The sequence below is a fragment of the Pelophylax lessonae genome (assembly GCF_965119305.1).
Source record: "Pelophylax lessonae genome assembly, chromosome: 8".
Taxonomy (NCBI): Eukaryota; Metazoa; Chordata; class Amphibia; order Anura; family Ranidae; genus Pelophylax; species Pelophylax lessonae.
The window spans coordinates 24,679,213-24,700,718 of NC_138775.1; the positions used below are offsets into that span (position 1 = coordinate 24,679,213).

At 46.1% G+C, this 21,506-nt stretch overlaps 2 protein-coding genes across 2 annotated transcripts in view; one reads left to right on the plus strand and one right to left on the minus strand.

Moving 5' to 3' along the window:
• The window catches only part of LOC309562133 (kelch-like protein 10), a gene marked incomplete at its 3' end in the record, with an annotated part of 516,189 nt that overhangs the window by 22,441 nt on the left and 472,242 nt on the right, over nucleotides 1–21,506 (plus strand). The window lies entirely within an intron of this gene.
• Nucleotides 1–21,506, minus strand: part of LOC309562295 (uncharacterized protein) — a gene marked incomplete at its 3' end in the record, with an annotated part of 37,923 nt that overhangs the window by 15,868 nt on the left and 549 nt on the right. The gene's annotated exons all lie outside the window — the stretch shown is intronic.

A 21,506-nucleotide genomic window follows, 5' to 3' on the forward strand; every position in this document is an offset into this window, starting at 1 on the left:
ATTTTTTTATATGAAATTCCCTCCCAAAAAAATTTAAAAATCAAAATTTTTTAACATTTTAGGTCAATTTGTTTTCAGCTACATATTTTTGGTAAAGAAAATCGCAATAAGCGTATTTTGATTGGTTTGCGCAAAAGTTATCGCAGCTACTAACTACGGGAAATTTATGTCATTTTTATTGTTTTTTTTTAAACTAGTAATGGCGGCGATCTGCGATTTTTTTTGCGAGACTGCGACATTGCGGCGGACAGATCGGACCCTTGACTGACATTTTTGACACTTTTGGGGTTACCAGTGACATTACTACAGTAATCAGCGCTATAAATATGCACTGTTACTGTAAAAATGACACTGGCAGGGAAGGGGTTAACTTTTATTGGTGATCAAGGGGTTAATGTATGCCTGGTGCTTACTAAAGTGTGTGGGGGGAGGGGACTATGTGACACAGGGACAGATCGCAGGTTCAGCTATGCTGAATCCTGAGAGGGGACATGATAACGATATACAAGTACCTCAATGGTGATATCAGCATAGAAAAAAAACTGTTAAGTCGCAACGAATGCATGAGGACAATGCGATTAGAGGAGAAGAGATTTAACCTCAGGCTGCGCAGGGGGTTCTTTACAGTAAGGGCTACAAGATTGTGGAATTCTCTACCACAAATGGTAGTAACTGCAGGGAGTATGGCTACTTTTTAAAGACTCTTGGATGTACATCTCAAGGATCAGAACATTCAGGGGTATGGGAGATGATTGCGTCCACACACACCTACACAGATTGAACTGGATGGACTATTGTCTTTATTCAACCTCAACCACCACGTAACTATGTAACACCGTTTACATACAGTATGTGGGTGAGACTTGCATATGCCTTCGCTTCTGCACGTGAGCTAACGGTGACGAGGCGCTTTAATTTTTTTTTTTTTACAATTTGTTTTATTTCTTATTTTTACACAGTTTTTTTTTAACATTTTTGATCACATTTATTCCTATTACAAGGAATGTAAAAATCCCTTGTAATAGAAATAAGCATGACAGGACCTCTTTAATACATAGTTACATAGTTAGTGAGGTTGAAAAAAGACATCAGTCCATCCAGTTCAACCTATGATGTGTGTGTGTGTCTACTGTTAACCACACATTGTATACCCCTGTATGTTGTGGTCTTTAAGATGCCCATCTAATAGTTTTTTGAAACTATCAATGCTCCCTGCTGATACGACTGTTTGCGGAAGAGAATTCCACATCCTTACTGCTCTTACAGTGAAGAACCCCCTGCGTATTTTAAGGTTAAACCGCCTTTCCTCTAGTTTTAGTGAGTGGCCACGCATCTTATTGTATTTCCTTTCTCTGAATAGGTTTTTCCATATGCTAGGGTTTCCAGTACAATATTTGTACATTGATATCATATCCCCCCTCAATCGTCTCTTCTCCAGAGAGAATAGGTTCAGTGCTTGTAGTGTTTCCTCATAGCTGATGTCCTCCATTCCCCTAATTATTTTTGTTGCCCTTCTCTGGACTTTCTCCAGTTCCAGCACATCCTTCCTGAGGACCGGTGTCCAGAACTGGACAGCATACTCCAGCTGTGGCCGGATCAGAGTCTTGTAGAGTGGGAGAATCATCTCTTTATTTCTGGAGTGAATCCCCTTTTTTATACATCCCAGTATTCTGTTGGCTTTGCTTGCAGCGGCTTGGCATTGCATGCCACTGCCAAGCCTGTTATCTACCAGTACCCCCAGGTCCTTTTCCATCCTAGACTCACCCAGAGGTTCCCCCCTCAGTGAGTAGCTTGCTTTCTGGTTTCTGGCACCCAGGTGCATTACTTTACATTTATCAACATTGAACCTCATCTGCCATGTAGTTGCCCACTCCATAATTTTGTTCAGGTCCGCTTGTAAGGTTTCCACATCCTGCATAGAAGATATTGGCCTGCTTAGTTTAGTATCATCCGCAAATACTGAGATTGTACTAGATATCCCCTCCTCTAGATCATTTATGAAGAAATTAAACAGGATTGGCCCCGGGACAGAACCCTGGGGGACCCCGCTTTCCACACCCGCCCAATCTGAGTACTCCCCATTAATCAGCACCCTTTGCAACCTCCCCTGGAGCCAGTTCTCTATCCAGGTACTCATCTTATGGTCCATACCTACCTTCCTTAGTTTGAACAGTAAGCGTTTGTGGGGAACGGTGTCAAAGGCCTTTGCGAAGTCCAGGTACACCACATCCACAGGCTTACCTTTATCAAGGTGGCAGCTCACTTCATCATAGAAGGTTAATAGATTGGTTTGGCAAGAACGATTTTTCATGAATCCATGCTGATTACTACTAATAATACCGTTTTCATTACTAAAGTCTTGTATGTTGTCCCTTAACATCCCCTCCAAAATCTTGCAGACTACTGATGTTAGGCTGACCGGCCTATAGTTACCCAGGATATATCTCTGCCCCTTTTTAAATATTGGTACCACGTTGGCTTTTTTCCAATCAGCTGGTACCATACCCATCTGTAAACTATCCTTAAAGATCAAGAATAATGGTCTGGCAATCACCTGGCTGAGCTCTTTAAGAACCCTCGGGTGTAAGCCATACGGTCCCGGTGATTTTGTTATGTTAAGTTTCTCTAGTTTAGTTCTAAGTCTATCTTCTGTTAGCCATGGCGGTATTTCCTGAGGTGTGTTGTTTAGCTTGGCCTTACAAGCTGGGTTAGTGTAGCCCCCCGATTCTTTTGTGAAGACTGAAGAGAAGAAATTATTTAACACTTCCGCCTTTTCTCTGTCCTCAGTGGCCAAAACTCCCTTATCGTCTTTTATGGGGCCAATGTGTTCTGGCCTCGCTTTCTTACTGTTTATATACTTAAAGAATTTCTTGGGGTTCTTTTTACTCTCTTCCGCTATATGTCTCTCGTGTTACATTTTAGACACCCTGATTTCATCTTTACATTTCTTATTACACTCTTTGTAATGCTTGAATGCTGCCAATGACCCTTCAGTCTTGTATTTTTTGAAGGTCTTTCCTTTAGCATTAATATGCATTTTTATGTTGGAGTTTAGCCACCCAGGGTTTAGTTTTGCTCTTTTAAATGTATTTCCCTTTGGAATGCACTGGTCAATCCCTTTGTTAAGTATGCTTTTGAAGCACTCCCATTTTTCCTCCGTGTTCTTTGTTCCCAGGGTTCTATCCCATTTGATATTTTCTAGCAGAGAGCGCAGTTTTGGGAAATTGCCTCTTTTGAAATTCAGTGTCCTTATATTGCCCTTGTGTTTCCCATTACTGTAATTAATACTGAAACGAATTGACCTATGGTCACTGTTTCCTAAGTTGTCCCGTATTTCTATATCCGTGAGCAGGTCTGTATTGTTGGTAATCAGTAGGTCAAGAACCGCATTGTTTCTTGTCGGTGCATTCACCATCTGACCCATGAAATTATCCTGCAAAACATTGAGGAACTGCCGAGCCTTGGCTGAATGCGCGGTTCCTTCTGCCTGGTCTATATCTGGATAATTAAAGTCCCCCATTATAATGACATTTCCCATTCTTGCTGCCAATCCTATTTGTAAAAGGAGGTCCGCCTCTCCCTCCTCCCTCAGGTTGGGGGGCTTATAGCATACGCCCAATATTACTTTCCCCACAGTGCCTTCCCTTTGAAGTTCTACCCATAGGGATTCTGCCTCGTCCATAGCTCCATTATTAATATCATCCCTCATATTTACCTGTATACTGTTCTTAATATACAGACATACCCCTCCCCCTTTTTTACCTTCTCTATCTCTGCGATAAAGGGAATACCCCTGAATGGTCGCCATCCAGTCATGAGAACTGTCAAACCAAGTCTCAGTTATCCCCACAAAATCTAAGTCCTCCTCAAACATCAGCAGCTCCAGCTCTCCCATCTTGTTGGCCAAGCTTCTGGCATTGGTATACAAGCCTTGTAATTTTGACCGGTTGCATATATCCTCATTTGATGTTTTTAGGCTGCTCTTGTGATTTCTCCCCATACCACCCCGGGTTTAGGAGCTTCGAACACCCTACCGCTAATGTCCCCATTTCTGCCCTCTGGATCTTGCTTTCCACTGGCTAATTCTACATCTGTACCCTCCCCCCCGTCACCTAGTTTAAAAGCCCCTCTAACTTTTCGGCCATCTTCTCACCCATTACAGCTGCACCCTCCCCATTTAGGTGCAATCCGTCCCCACCATAGAGCCGGTGGCCGACTGAGAAGTCGGCCCAGTTCTCCAGGAACCCGAAACCCTCCTTACTACACCAGCTCCTCAGCCACTTGTTAACTTCCCTAATCTCCCGCTGCCTCTCTGGTGTGGCTCGAGGTACAGGTAGTATTTCTGAAAATACTACCTTGGAGGTCCTAGTCCTCAACTTAGCTCCTAAGTCCCTGAAATCATTTAGGGCTCTCCATCTTCCTCTGTCTATGTCATTGGTACCCACGTGTACCATGACAGCTGGGACTTCCCCAGCCCCACCCAGTAATCTGTCCACCCGATCCGCGATGTGAGACCTGGGGCCAAAAAGACCTCACACCTCACATCTACACTAAGAAAAAAAAAAAAGTCATTTTTATTCATCTTGAAAAAAAACGGGCTCTTTAAATTTGTTGCTAGGAAGCATGTATGACATTGCTCTGGTCCTCCAAGGCCATAGAGTGGAGTGGAGTCCATCTTGCCCCCCACTCAACTTCCTGCCTGAGGGGAGAGCAGACCAGATTGTTTTCCCCGCTACCTGGCGGGTCCGGTAAGCGGGGAAAACGACCGGGAAGCAGGTTTTTCCCGCTGCAAATCCGCCGCTGGGACCACCGTTATGTTAAAGCAGATTGCCCGCAGTTTAAAAGAACAATGAGTTTATGGCAGCTATCTGCTGCCATGACCCCGGTATTTAACGTCAAAGTAGCGAGGTAAAACTGTGGCAGGCAGGCGGGCGGTCCGTAAGTGGTCAAAAGATAGTTTTCCTCTGCAGGACATATAGTAAAATTGGAAGGATAGAGAGAAGATTAGCATGGCCCCTGCGCAAGGATGACACGCAAATTCGCCAAGCCTTCCACATATTCTTGCACCCTAAACAATGCTGAAGCTTTACACTCTCTTCTAATGTACTATTGCCATGGCTATACTAAAAATAGCAAATGTAATCCAAGTCACATATTGCCGTTAGACTGCGTTTCTATGGTGTGAACTGGACCTTAACCCTTTGATCGCCCCTGATGTTAACTCCTTCCCTGCCAGTGTTATTAGTACAGTGACAGTGCACATTTTTAGCCCTGATCACTATATTGGTGTCACTGGTCCCCAAAAAAGTGGCACTTACGCGTCAGATTTGTCGGCCGCAATGTTGCAGTCCTGCTAGAAATTGCTGATCGTCATCAAAAGTGACCCCCCCCCCCCCCAGCCTGAATTGTCTCATCAGATCCTGAATCTGATTCGGCCGCCGCGGACGTGGGTCACCCTGCTGAGTCTACAACCACGCGCCCGGAATCCTCTGATGGTGAGGATGATTCCTCTGCATCTGCAACAGTGCATGAAAAGGCGCTGTTGGAAGCACTGATTGTATCTTTGCGTGAGACCTTAAGTGTCAGTTCACACTATGGTGATCCGACTTAGGGGGCGACCTGTGAAGTCGCGTGCACCGTGACTTCGGAGCGACTTGCACGGACTTCATAAAATGAATGTCTATGCAAGTAGCTCCAGGTCGCCCGGAAGTAGTACAGGACCCTTTTTCTAAGTCGGAGCGACTTGTGTCGCTCCTATTAGAACGGTTCCTGTACCACACAATGGACCGTGACGGTGCACGACTTGTCAGGTTGACCAAGTTGCCTGACAAGTCGTACGAGTGTGAATGGAGACAGGCCCTGTTCACACCTGAGCGTATTTCAGCTCGTAAAACGCTCATCTCTGAAGTCTCAAAATGCCCAACAAGCAAAATCCTAATAATTTCAATGACCCCTGTTCACATCTGAGCGTTTTGTCTCCAGAAGAAAAACACCTGAAGCTCAAAAGAATACATGAGCTTTTGTTTTTTTGGGGAAATTACAAGTGTTTTTGTTAGATGTCAATGCCTGCCTCCAAACACCAGCAAAAAACGCCTGTAAAAAGCCCATAAAAATGCCTGATAAAAATACGCTCAGGTGTGAATGGAGCCTTACAAAGAATAAGGTGGGCCAGTGATGGAGAACCTTGGCACTCCTGATGTTTTGGAACTACATTTCCCATGATGCTCATGCACTCTGCAATGTAGTTGAGCATCATGGGAAATGTAGTTCCAAAAGATCTGGGCTGCCAAGGTTTGCCATCACTGAGCCTATGCCCTTCCCCCATCCCCACTGCACTTACCTCTAAGGGTGATGAGCTGTCACTGCCCACGCATTCGATCCAGCAGTCTGGGGATCGCTTTCATTAGACACGCCAGGATGGATCAGATCTATTGCAACTGGTCTAAGCAGTCATGTGCCGGCCCCTGACTAGTCAGAATTGCTCTGATCCGTCTGAGAAGAGTACCCTGGCCTCCAAATCCCGAGACCGCTGCACCGGCTGCGTGGGCAGTGACTGCTAAATACTAACAGAGCTCAGTGGGGGAGGGGGAGGTTGTAGGGTGGTAGTTCACCTTTTCATTTTTTCTAAAAAGGTGAACTTACACTTTAAAGTAGGGGTCTCAAACTAAACTTTATCATTGACTGCATCAGCAAAGGGCCAGTTGTATCTGTAACAGGGACATAACTACAGGGGTTGCAGGGGTCGCAATTGCAACCGGGCCCCATGCTCCAGGGGGCATGTGCGGCTCCCCTGTACACCTGGATAGGAGGGATGGGGGGCGCAGCATGTAAAGAAATCACTGTCCTCCTTTTTACTCCTGTAGCTGCAGGAGGAAAATGGAGGAGATTGGTTCCTCTGTATGCTGCCCCCGCCACTCCTCCTATCCAGTTCACTTGTGTTCTGCTGTCTCTGGGCCCCTGTGTGCTCCCCTGGTCCCCTCCCCCACTGTGCTGCCCTCCCCCCCCCCCCCACGGGCTGCCCCCCTCAACCCCCCCCCCCCCCCACTGTGCTCCCTCCCCTCTCCTGCCGGCTGCTGCAGGGGATGTGTCACAATAGAGAACATGTAATTTACCAGCCCCTTCCTTTTCTGAATGGACAGAGTCATAGTCAGTGACATTGTAAAAAAAAATAAAATAAAATGATAAAAAATAATACAATTAAAATACCAAAAAATAAAAGACGATATAAGTCTCTCTGTGGCTGCATGGAGAAGTGCAGGGTCTGGTGGAGGGGTTCTGTCCTCCTCTCTGCTGCTGACTGCTGAGATAAAGTGAGGGCAACAATGATGGGGTTGCCGCAGCTGCAGGAGAGGTGCGAGGTCCATATAAAATGACCTTGTGTTTTGACACAGGTGCTTTAAAGCAGTGTTCCCCAACCCCCGGGCCGCGGACCGGCACCGGTCCGTGGATCAAATGGTACCGGGCCGCCCGAGGAACTTTAAATGATTTAGTTGTGGCGGCCGAGGCGCAGAGCATTGTGCCCCCCCCTAGCCCGCCTATTGTGTGACAATAGCGAATGAAAATTCGCTATTGTCACACTGATCCTCCTCCTGGCCAATCAGGGAGCGTGTCCTCCCGCTTCCTGATTGGCCGAAAGGCAAACCCCACGCCATTGGCCGAGGAGGAGGCGCCACGGGAGGACTGAGGAGACGTGGGAAGCCGGGGACTGAACTGAAGAGAAGTGAGGTAAGTGCACTGACGGGTCTCGTTGGGGGAATGCTGGCGCTCTGCATTTAAAGGTGGCACGCTGGCATCTCTACATTGAAAGGGGGCAATGCTGTGGCACTCTGCATTTATTGGGGGCAATGCTGTGGCACTCTGCATTTATTGGGGGCATTGCTGTGGCACTCTGCATTTATTGGGGGCATTGCTGTGGCACTCTGCATTTATTGGGGCATTGCTGTGGCACTCTGCATTTATTGGGGGCAATGCTGTGGCACTCTGCATTTATTGGGGGCAATGCTGTAGCACTCTGCATTTATTGGGGGCAATGCTGTGGGCACTCTGCATTGATTAGGGGCAATGCTGTGGCACTCTGCATTGATTGGGGGCAATGCTGTGGGCACTCTGCATTGATTGGGGGCGATGCTGTGGGCACTCTGCATTGATTGGGGGCAATGCTGTGGGCACTCTGCATTGATTGGGGGCAATGCTGTGGGCACTCTGCATTGATTAGGCGCAATACTGTGGCACTCTGCATTGATTGGGGGCAATGCTGTGGGCACTCTGCATTGATTGGGGGCAATGCTGTGGGCACTCTGCATTGATTGGGGGCACGCTGGTCACTCTGCATTGATGCCCCCCGCACCCCCCCCCCCCCCCCCCCCCAGCGGGCCACAGAAAAATTATCAAACGTTGACCGGTCGGCGGCAATAAAAAGGGTGGGGATCACTGCTTTAAAGGATGTAAGTTAAATGATGATGGCTGTCATTCTGAGGACATCTAGTGGCAGAAAAGTAGTATAGCGGGGGACAGCTCTGAATAGAAGATGAGTATTGTTAAAAAAAAATATTTATCCTTTTAACATTTGTAAAAATTAATTCAACAGCAGTCCCACTTTTGCATGCCCTTGCTCACACCTTCTTATGTAAGTTCAAGCTTACAATAAATAAAGGAATATAGATTCTGAAGGATCTTAGAATTATTTTCTTTCATTCTTCCTGCTATTCCCTTCATATATCCCCCCTCCCCCTTTAATTCCAGAGCTAAAAGAGGAGGAGAGGGATTTCTTATATCATACATGAGTTAGACTAGAGCAATATTTGCTCATGAAAAATGCGCCACAACCCTAATCCCAACATGCTTTGCCTTGTTAGCAGCCCTTTAACCACTTGCTGACCGCCTGCCGCAGTGGCTCGGCTGCGCGAAACAAAGTAGCCCTACGTCAGTCGCGTGCGTGGTGCTGGGGGGGGGGGATGAGCGCACGCCGCTGGTGGGGCACGCTCCTTCCCCCACTAGGCAGCAGGGATACCGATCCATGGGACCGGCGGCCGCGATTGCCACTGGGCACCCCGCAATCGTTCCCCGCTGAGAGAGAAGGACGGTCGGCTGTTATAAACACAGCTGGCCGTTCTTCTCTCTGGAATGATCACAGAGCGCCTGTGATCCTTCTATATAGGATCACAGGTCTCTGATCATTTTACAAGCCATGCCCCCCCCCCCCACAGTTAGTAAGCACTCCCCTAGGCTCACAATTAACCCTTTGTTCACCCCTGTGTTAACCCCTTCCCTGCCATTGTCAACATTTCAGTAACAGTACATATTTTTAGCACTGATTACTGTAGTAATGTCACTGGTTCCCCCAAAAGTGTCATAAATGCCAGTTAGGGGTTTGATCTGTCCGCCGCAATGTCGCAGTCCCGCTAAAATCGCAAATCGCCGCCATTACTAGTAAAAAATAAATAAAAATTACAAATCTTTCCCCTAGTTTGTAGATACGATAACTTTTGCCCAAACCCAAAAAATAAAAACACTCTTTGGGCTCTTTCACACGGGCGTTCCTTTTTTTTGCCCGATCAGGTCCTTTTTTTTTTTTTGTAACGGACACGGATGACACTTGTGTCATCCGGTCCGTATGTCCGTTTTTCATCCCATCCGTTTGCGGATGAAAAACTGACATAATGCATGTCTATGTAAATACGGATGTCTGCGGATGACACCACTGACATCCGTTTTTGCTTCAGTTCCGTTTTTTGAAAGGAAGAAAAAATAGGGTTCTCCTCCATTCAAAAAAACTGAACTGAACTGACAAAAAACGGATGTCAGAGGATGATCATCCGATGACATCCGTATTTACATAGAGATACATTATGTCAGTTTTTCATCCGCAAACGGATGGGATGAAAAACGGACATACGGAACGCCCGTGTGAAAGAGCCCTTATTGGAATTTTTTTTTTTACCAAAAATATGTGGCAGAATACAAATTGGCCTAAAAGGATGAAAAATTTGATTTTTTTTTTTACTTTTTAAAATTTTTCTTGGGAATGTTATATAGCAGAATGTAAATAATATTGTTTTTTTCAGAATTGTCGCTCTTTTTTTGTTCATAGAGCAAAAAAATAAAAATTGCAGAGGTGATCAAATACCACCAAAAGAAAGCTCTATTTGTGGGGAAAAAAGGACATCCTAGCACAAATCCTCCACCCTAAAATGTCATCTTCATGCCCCCCCCCCCGTACTTCAAATCTCTTCTTCCAGTACGAATACCCCCCCCCAAAAAAAAATAAATTTCCCCAACTAGAACAATACCTAATCCCTGCTGCCCCCTCAAATCCCCCCACCCCACACTTCACATGATACCACAGTGCCCAGGGCAGCCGTCCCTCCTGCCCACCCCTTGTCCCGGCCCTATAGCCAGGTATGGAGAGCCATCCGGCTGACATCTTGCTCACCTGGTTAGGGAATGACAGATGAAAAGAAGCGGTGAGAATTTCTCTGCCCTGTATAGCGAATTACAGTGTGTCATGGCCTTTAGGGTACCGTTCAAATTAAATTTCATTAATACATTCTGAAAAATACCTTTTAAACAGAAATGAGCAAAGCGATTCTGATTTTAGTTTGTACTCTTGCACTACATACTCTTAGCCAGCAGATGGCAGTCTTGCACTTTAGTCTTGCTTTGATACACATAACATTCTTGCTTCTAGGCAGATGTGTTATTTGCATACAATTATTATTATATATGGCACAGAAAAGCATACTTCCCAACTTTTTTAGATGGGAACAAGGGACACTCATTACCAAAAGTATGTAGGCATAGGACACACCCCCTGCCACGCCAACTTAAAGGATAATTATACCAAAAAAAATGATTAAAGTTGTTAACCTACCTATAACTTTTACCTATAGGTAAGCCTTTAATAAGGCTTACCTATAGGTACTGTAAATATCTTCTAAACTTGTACTGTTTAGGAGATATTCACATTGAATGCAGCCGATGACGTCATCGGCGCATGCACTCTGAAGAAACGGCCGCCCGTGCCGTGACCAGTGTTGGGCATGTCCCTTAAAAAAAGTAATTAGTTATAGTTACTTCTCACAAAAAGTAAATGAATTAGTACTGAGTTACATCATTAAAAAGTAACTAATTACAAGGGAAAGGAACTATTGCTTTAGGAATGCATTGTACAGAGTGCAAGGTTCAGGAATGCGTTGTACAGGGTGCAAGGTTCAGGAATGCGTTGTATGGGGTGCAAGGTTCATGAATGCATTATATGGGGTGCAAGATTCAGGAATGTGTTGTACGGGGTGCAAGGTTCAGGAATGCGTTGTAAGGGGTGCAAGGTTCAGGAATGCGTTGTAAGGGGTGCAAGGTTCATGAATGCATTGTATGGGGTGCAAGATTCAGGAATGTGTTGTACGGGGTGCAAGGTTCAGGAATGCGTTGTAAGGGGTGCAAGGTTCAGGAATGCATTGTACGGGGTGCAAGGTTCAGGAATGCGTTGTATGGGGTGCAGGGTTCAGGAATGCGTTGTACGGGGTGCAAGGTTCAGGAATGCATTGTATGGGGTACAAGTGTTAGGAATGCGTTGTACGGGGTGAAAGGTTCAGGAATGTGTTGTATGGGGTGCAAGTGTTAGGAATGCGTTGTACGGGGTGCAAGGTTCCGGAATGTGTTGTACGCGGTGCAAGGTTCAGAAATGCGTTGTATGGGGTGCAAGGTTCAGGAATGCATTGGATAGGGTGCAAGTGTTAGGAATGCATTGTACGGCGTGCAAGGTTCAGGAATGGGTTGTACGGGTTGCAAGGTTCAGGAATGCATTGTACGGGGTGCAAGGTTCAGGAATGCGTTGTATTTGGGTGCAAGGTTCAGGAATGCCTTGTATGGGGTGAAAGTGTTAGGAATGTGGTGTATGGTGTGCAACGTTCAGGAATGCGTTATACGGGGTGCAAGGTTCAGGAATGCGTTGTATGAAGTGCAAGGTTCAGGAATGTGTTCTAAGAGCTGCAAGGTTCAGGAATGCGTTGTACGGGGTGCAAGGTTCAGGAATGCGTTGTACGAGGTGCAAGGTTCAGGAATGTGTTGTATGGGCTGCAAGGTTCAGGAATGCGTTGTACAGGGTGCAAGGTTCAGGAATGCATTGTACGGGATGCAAGGTTCAGGAATGCGTTGTATGGGGTGCAAGGTTCAAGAATGCGTTATTCGAGGTGCAAGGTTCAGGAATGCATTGTATGGGGTGCATGGTTCAGGAATGTGTTATACGAGGTGCAAGGTTCAGGAATGCATTGTACGGGGTGCAAGGTTCAGGAATGCGTTATACGAGGTGCAAGGTTCAGGAATGCGTTGTACGGGGTGCAAGGTTCAGGAATGCATTGTACGGGGTGCAAGGTTCAGGAATGCGTTGTATGGGGTGCAAGGTTCAAGAATGCGTTATTCGAGGTGCAAGGTTCAGGAATGCATTGTATGGGGTGCATGGTTCAGGAATGTGTTATACGAGGTGCAAGGTTCAGGAATGCATTGTACGGGGTGCAAGGTTCAGGAATGCGTTATACGAGGTGCAAGGTTCAGGAATGCGTTGTACGGGGTGCAAGGTTCAGGAATGCATTGTACGGGGTGCAAGGTTCAGGAATTAGTTAAACTGCAAAGACACCAATTAGTTAAACATAGCACACTTATCTTAAAATCTTGATTAGCAGCACACAGGAGCCAAGAACAATGGCGGCATTAGTTGGAACATAAATAAGTGTCCTGAAATTGTTTCCCTATTAAATATTTTAGCCCGCTGGATGTGCTCTAATATGTACATATTAGGGCACATCCAGCGGGCTAAAATATTATTAATAGAGAAATTCTGTATGTAGCAGAAGCTACAGTACTACTACTGTACTACTGTAGCTTCTGCTACATGCAGAACTTCTCTATTATTAATATTTTAGCCCGCTGGATGTGTATACAGAAGCCAGTGTTATTCCCATCACTGGCTGTGACCGGTGGCTCCCACACGCATGCGCAGGAGTGACATCACGTGGCTTCGGCCAGCAGGGCGGGTGCTAGACTATTTTACGCCCTAGGCAAGACCAGCTACTTGCGCCACCCCCCCACCCCCAAAAAAAAAAAAAGGGAAGGGGTTAAAAACTCCTCTATGTCATACCCAGTGACCCTGATCCGATGGTTCCTCCATGTTATGCTTTCATACCCAGTGACCCCCCAATATTCCTCCATGTCACACTCAGGGACCTAATGACCCTCCGTGTCACACCCAGGGACTTTGATGTTTTTCCATGTCACACCCTTGGACCCCAATATTCCTCCATGTCATGCTGTCATACCCACTGACCCTGATGTTCCTCCATGTAACACCCAGGGACCCCCGTGTTCCTCCATGTCATGCTGTCATACTCAGTGACCCCAATGTTCCTCTATGTCAGACCCTGATGTTCCCCCATGTCACACCTGGGGACCCTGATGTTCCTCCATGTCACACCTGGGGACCCTGATGTTCCTCCGTGTCACACTTGGGGACCCCAATCCCCTATGGCACACTCAGGGACCCCAATTCCTCATGGCACACCTGGTGACCCCGAACTCCTGTTACACCCGGTGACCCCTATCCTTCATGTCACACACGGTGACTCTGATTCCCCATGGCACACCTGGTGGCCCTGATTCCCTTTCATACCAGTGATGCTCCATGTAACACCCAGGGACCCCGATCCCCTGTTCTGGGGACACAAACTGGGCGGTATGAAGAGAGTGGCCCACACTCTGCCCTCCTTCACAGTGATCCTGCTGATTCCTTTTCCCAGGACGCTCCTCTCCTGGACCACAGTGCTCACCAAAGCTCCAACCGGCTCCTGGTGAAGAGAGAAGCAGCAGTCAGAGAGCTCCGCATGTCCTTCATCACCAACCTCCTCAGACCATTCCGATGCCTCGTCGCTTCTGCCCCAGTAAAGGTTCCGCCCTCCAGTACCAAGCTCTGGCTCAGGTTCAGCTCTCCTCTGCTCCCTGCTTAATACCTACCCAGGGAAATGAATGGCTGCCTACCAGCTCAGTGCAGAGAGTCACTTCCTGCCTAGGGTTAAGGCCGTTCAGCTCCAACTGAAGAGGATCATCATGCAGGCAGCACTCTGGTGGGCTCCATTCCTGCCTCTTGGGGCCCCTCCAACAGTGGTGGAAAGCCAGGGCCTGATAGTTCCGCCACTGCCCAAGACACCTGGCATCTTTCTCTGTCCCTTCTTCCTCCCCTACCGCCACCTCTCCCCTCAGCTCACACTAATCATTCATGATGGAGAGAGAGTGCCGACTCCTGGCTGCGCCCCTAGGTGGCAATGCGCCCTAGGCGGCTGACTAGTGGAAGCACCGGCCCTGCCGGCCAGTAATACAGCCAGAGTCTGCAGACCCAGAAGGAATGCAGGCGAAGATGGATGCCGGCACCAGTGGGAACAACGCGGGCTTCATTTGCAGGTGTCACATAATGTGCTAGTATGCGATACATACTAGCACATTATGCATTTACTTTGCAGGTAAGAAAAAAAAAAAAAAAACGGAAGTTTAAATTAATAAACCCACAAATGCTTTTTTTTTCTGCCATTACTATTCCTTTATATTGGCTTTTGGAATTTACAAATGCAGCAATTTAGAAATTGGATGAAAGGTTTAGCACTGGGAAACACTTTTTGAAAGATGAATAATGCATTTTATATACAACTATATAGATCAGACCAAAATGAGGGATGAATGAGAAGGAATGAGGGACTTTGTTCCAAATCAGGGACAGTCCCTCGAAATCAGTTGGGAGCGTTGGAAAAGCATACGAATTAGGCAGAATAGCAGGTCTGAGTTTCCACAGGCTCTGCAATTTGTGAACGTTCCAAGTTATTTGCATACAGCTACTAACATCAGTTATACGGTTGTTTCTCCTCCTAATGTAACCAGTCGCAGCCAGTTAATAAAAGGCTTAAAAATATCTCAGAGAGGCGCTTTGAATAATGGTGATTAGTTATACAAAATTGGCAATGGTCAATCCAATATGGTAAGGCACAATGGCCCCGATGAGGCTGCACTTACCAAACAGGGTGTCTGTCCCTAACTGGGCTCCCTAGAGTAAAAATTCAAGAAGTAAGAAGTTGCATAAAGACTGCCATTCAAAATGAGTAAAAAAAAAACTTTAATTTTTAATCGAACTATTTAATACAGCAGCCAACGTATTTCAGGGGCCTGAACACTTACCCTTCATCAGAGCTTGGATAATAAATGTATACTTGAAAGGACTCAAGGTAGCAAGAAGAATTTATCAAAATTAATGCAAAATAAGTGTGAATAACCGTGTCCAAGATAAATTCTACAGCATACCGATATCAATAGCTCAACCCACTATTGGAGATCAACCCACTATTGCTCACAGCTCGAGGATATAGATATCTCAGGAGGAATGGCTAGATATCTCAGAAGGAACCGCTAGATATCTCAGGAGGAACGCCTAGATATCTCAGGAGGAACGCCTAGATATCTCAGGAGGAACACCTAGATATCTCACGAGGAACACCTAGATATCTCAGAAGGAACCCCTAGATATCTCAGGAGGAACCCCTAGATATCTCAGGAGGAACACCTAGATATCTCAGGAGGAACCCCTAGATATCTCAGGAGGAACACCTAGATATCTCAGGAGGAACCCCTAGATATCTCAGGAGGAACCCCTAGATATCTCAGGAGGAATGCCTGGATATCTCAGGAGGAACCCCTATTGGCTTGGGTATTGCAAGCATTTTTAGCTCTCCTAACCCACGGAGTCTGTCTGCAGGATTACAGTTCTGGCTTGAGCCCCTGATTGTCTGTCAATCCCCTTTGGCAAACACCACCTAACCAATGCCATGGCTCTGAATATATGACCACCCAGTGATGAAAGCAATGCTTTCTCCTCCTATCAGCAAGCGTTCTACGCATTTCACTGCAAAACGGGCACTTCTTAAGCACCTCTGCAGACAGCTGACTACATATTCTAAGTGCTAATGAATTTAATTATCAATGGAAAACCCCGGCCTTTTGGCTAAGATCAAGTGTAGTATCTGTTCTTATCAGTTGGTATGGACCTTGATGGTTAGTATCGGCAGGGGCTGAAATGAACCGGGGCGCTCTGGGCGTAACTGGAGGACCGGGAAGTAGGCACTGTCAGAGAAAGCCGGATGGGTCTGCCGCCTTCTGATTTGAATGGGTCCGCCCCTATCAGTTTGAAGGGAGCGAGAAAACTGGAGTCCTGGGCAAGTTAGTACTGCTCCTGGATGTAATTGGTAAGGAATGCGGATGGCGGTGGGAGGGCCTTTCCTGCTGGGTTGAATCTGGCCTATAAGGGGGGCCTTTTTCCCCAGTTGGAGGCAGGCTCTCCCTAAGCTGTCTATGTTCCAAACCTCCTGGTAGGAAAGGGCTAAACTGGGTCTGGCCGGGGGCTGAGACCGAAAAAGCCCGTGGTGTACATGCCGCTGGATGTGGCCCCCACAAGCAGTGTCATTTTTGATCCCATCATGGATGCCTGGAAGCCGGTCGGTGCTACTCGAAAAATAAGTAGGAAGGATGGGCGATACCTTGAAGATACAAATAGTCATCCAAGCAAGTCTTCCCGCCCTAGAAAATCCATCAGAGAAAAGTCTTCTCGCAGTCCACTGCGTGTCACTACTCTGGAGAGCAATGTGAAAAGTTCGTGCCATGTTGGGTTCCGGGAACCTTTGGCCTCATATCGGGATGCTGCAAGCGTGCTGTCGTCTTCAAATGAGAAAAGCACTATGTACCCTCTATCTGGTTTAAATAATGGGGTGGCAGCCCAGGGGTGCCTCAATTCTCACTGGGGAGGGGCAGCTCACCTGAGTTTTTGTGGCACCTTGGTCACTGCACCCTTACACTTTTTCTGCACCTGCCTCTTGGGGTGGGCCTTTTGGCCAGCACCAGAGGAATTTTTTATTCCTGGCCGGGGGGCCTGTCAAGGTCTCGCACTTTGGCACTACCCAGCACTTCTCCACTTCCCCTTTCCCCACTCCGTTTTTCTTTGTTGTGTGTTCACGTTTGTCCCTTTTTGGTTGTACTGTCACTTGCACGATTAGTACGGCGTAGGTCCTCGGGCCTGCCCTGAAAGTATTGGGAGGGGGTGGATATGGCCTTCTGGCTTAGTTCGCCCTCTCTCATGGGGTCTCCCTTCGGGGGAGCCCCACCAAGTACTTGGGGTGGGCTGTTTCGGCAGTCCCCCTGAAGAATGGGGTCTGCCTGGCTTCGGCTGGGTGGACCAAAGTGAGTACCTCAGTCCCCGTCAGGAGCTTCGCGCCCCGGGGGATCAGGGTCAGGGCCCTTCCTCTTCGGAGGAGGGCCATGTGTACGCCTTGTGCACTTTTTGTGTGTCTCACGTTTGCGTGTGTGCACTTTTTTATGCACCGGGTGTAAGTCTTTTGAGTGTGTTTCACACACCACGGGCTTTAAAAAAAAAAAAAATCAATGGAAAACCCCATTAATTTAGACTGGCTGCTGACTGAGAAGCCAAGCACAGGGTCAAGGCTTGGGATGAATGAAATGTATCTAAGAAATAAAAGTCCCTATAAAATCTATAGATGATAGAGGGGATACTATCTATAAGTAAAAGCATTATATTAGCACTTTATTATACTAAATGATATATATTTAAAAGGATATACGTACTAAACTGATATCCAAAAATTTGGTGAAGTATAGAGGGTGAAAAAGTTGACAAAAAAAAAAAAGAACACCTAATATGGTGTTGTCTCAGCGCATTTGGCACTCAAAGAAAAAAAAATTAATTATCAAACCCCTACTTATTTTCTGTAGTATTTAGTAAAAAATAAAATAAAAAAAGGCAGGCAGTAAAAATTGTGCTGTCCACTAAGATTAATGGGCCATGTGGAAGGGACCCAAAACATTGGTAATTAGTGGAATACCCCCCCCCCCCTGTATCTATGTTCAGTGTGGTGGGGAGATCAACCTACTATTGCTCACAGCTTGAGGAACCCCTAGATATCCCAGGAGGAACGCCTATATATCTGAGGAGGAACCCCTAGATATCTCAGGAGGAACCCCTAGATATTAGTTATCTCAGGAGGAACCCCTAGATATCTCAGGAGGAATGACTAGAAATCACAGGAGGAACCCCTAGATATCTCAGGAGGAACCCCTAGATATCTCAGGAGGAATGACTAGAAATCACAGGAGGAACCCCTAGATATCCCAGGAGGAATGCTTAGATATCTCAGAAGGAACGCCTAGATATCTCAGGAGGAACCCCTAGATATCTCAGGAGGAACGCCTAGATATCTCAGAAGGAACCCCTAGATATCTCAGGAGGAACGCCTAGATATCTCAGGAGGAACCCCTAGATATCTTAGAAAGAATGCCTAGATATCCCAGGAGGAATCCCTAGATATCTCAGGAGGAATGCCTAGATATTGTCTCAGGATGAACACCTAGATATCTCAGGAGGAACCCCTAGATATCTCAGGAGGAATGCTTAGATATCTCAGAAGGAACGCCTAGATATCTCAGGAGGAACCCCTAGATATCTCAGGAGGAACGCCTAGATATCTCAGGAGGAACCCCTAGATATCTCAGGAGGAACGCCTAGATATCTCAGAAGGAACCCCTAGATATCTCAGGAGGAACGCCTAGATATCTCAGGAGGAACCCCTAGATATCTTAGAAAGAATGCCTAGATATCCCAGGAGGAATCCCTAGATATCTCAGGAGGAATGCCTAGATATTGTCTCAGGATGAACACCTAGATATCTCAGGAGGAACCCCTAGATATCTCAGGAGGAATGCTTAGATATCTCAGAAGGAACGCCTAGATATCTCAGGAGGAACCCCTAGATATCTCAGGAGGAACGCCTAGATATCTCAGAAGGAACCCCTAGATATCTCAGGAGGAACGCCTAGATATCTCAGGAGGAACCCCTAGATATCTTAGAAAGAATGCCTAGATATCCCAGGAGGAATCCCTAGATATCTCAGGAGGAATGCCTAGATATTGTCTCAGGATGAACACCTAGATATCTCAGGAGGAACCCCTAGATATCTCAGGAGGAACGCCTAGATATTAGTTATCTCAGGAGGAACCCCTAGATATCACAGGAGGAACCCCTAGATATCTCAGGAGGAATGCTTAGAAATCAAAGGAGGAACCCCTAGATATCTCAGGAGGAACCCCTAGATATCACAGGAGGAACCCCTAGATATCTCAGGAGGAATGCTTAGATATCTCAGAAGGAACGCCTAGATATCTCAGGAGGAACCCCTAGATATCTCAGAAGGAACGCCTAGATATCTCAGGAGGAACCCCTAGATATCTCAGAAGGAACGCCTAGATATCTCAGGAGGGACCCCTAGATATCTCAGGTGGAACGCCTAGCTATCTCAGGAGGAACTCTGGTTGAAAAACATTTCGTTATATTGGTAATGACTTTGGACATGATATAATCAACTTGATCCAACATATAAGTTGTATTTAACTATCTGAATTACATGCGCATCCATGAAAAAGTGGACTTTTTTCCAAGAAACGTGTTGGATAAAAATCTTAGTATTTGATTGATACAACATTTATTGTGTATTGGATCTATGTATGGCCTTAACCAATATATGTTTTTATTTAAAGAAATAAAACCGTTTTTATTCCTATATCAGAATATGTGATCAGTATCAGTATATTAACATACCCCAAATATTTGCATTTGCATGAGTTATAGTAGGGAAATGGTATGCAAAAAGTGAATCATTCCCTGCGACTTCCTCTTTCCGTTTTTGATACTTAGTCAATCATTTATTCCATTGTGCCAACAAAACAAGCAGCCCATAATAATGATCTATTACTGGGTTTCCCTACTCCATCCACTGCCTTTAAAAGCCGTATTAAACCCAAAAGCAAACATTTATTATATTGCAGCTTACCAATTCTTAGATGTGATGGCTGCATTCGTTTTCTTTTTCAGGCTTTCTTTTTTTCGATTTTAATCTGGTGGTCTGGCCAGTAAGTCTGTTGTTTTTCAAAAGAACAAGCTGTCCAGCAGAATGTAACAGTTACAGAGATGGGACAAACCATTTAACTCTAGCAGTAGTCAGCTTTTATTTATGTACAACCTTTATCCAAAAAGTAAAAAATGCTGTAACTGATCATAAAGTAAACGCTGGAGTTGGGCTTCAATTTATTTGTGTATTTAACCGCTTGCCGACTGCTCACAGTATATTTACTGCGGCAGTCAGCCCCTCACAGGCAGAGTGACGTAGGTCTACGTCGCTCGCCTGTGAGGCTCTGGGGAGCGAGCGCGTGCCCGCGGAGGCGCGATCCCGTGCGGTCACGGACCCCCCCCCGCGCGTGTGACCAGCGGACCCGATGTCCGCCGGTCACTCGGCGATCGGCGGGGGAGAGGGAGAATGTCAGGCAGCTTGTGTAAACAAGCCACCTGTCATTCTCCTCGCTGTAAAAACACTGATCACATGGATCTACTATGTAGATCCGTTGATCAGTATCCTTACAGCTCAAGCCACAGCCAATCACAGTAGAAAGCACGCCCCTAGGGACACACACAGCCCCTCCCTCCCAAATAAAGTTAACCCCTTCACTACCAGTGTATTTTTACAGTAACAGTGCATATATATAGCACTGATTACTGTAGAAATGTCACCGGTAACCCCAAAAGTGTCAAAAATGTCAGTCAAGGACCCGATCTGTCCGCCCCAATGTCGCAGTACCGCCAAAAAAATCGCAGATCGCCGCCATTACACGTTAAAAAAAAAAACACCAAAAATGACAAAAATCTTTCCCTTTGTTAGTAAACGCGATAACTTTTGCGCAAACCAATCAAAATACGCTTTTTGTGATTTTTTTTACCAAACATATGTAGCATAAAACAAATTGGCCGAAAATTTTAAAAAATTTTGATTTTTACATTTTTTTTGGGGGGGAATTTCATATAAAAAAAATGTGAAAAATATTGTTATTTTTGCAAAATGTACGCTCTTTTTTTGTTTATAGCGCAAAAAGTAAAAATCGCACAGGTGATCAAAGAAAGCTCTGTTTGTGGGAAAAAAAGGACGCCAAATTCGTTTAGATACAGCGTCGCACGACCGCGCAATTGTCTGTTAAATTCACGCAGTGCCGAATCGCAAAATACCCCCTGGTCGTTTAGCAGGAAAATCCTCCGGGGCTTAAGTGGTTAAATCCTCTAGTACATCCCCTCCCCCCACACCAAACTGTCTCTGCAGTCCAAAGGTGCCTCCTGTGCTCCTTTTTCCAGAGTGGGGGCACTCTAATACAGGAGATGTGTTACTGGCTAGATCACCAGGTGAAAACAGAGAGGGGTCGGAGGGGGAGTTAAAAAAAAAAAAAAAGGAAAGAGGGAAAAAAAAGCCTGAACAAAGCCTAAAAAAGAAAACGAATGCACCCACCACAACTAATAATTGGTAAGCTGCAATATATTATATTTTGATTTTGGGTTTAAGCCCCCGTTCACATTGACGGTGGCTTTGAAACTGTC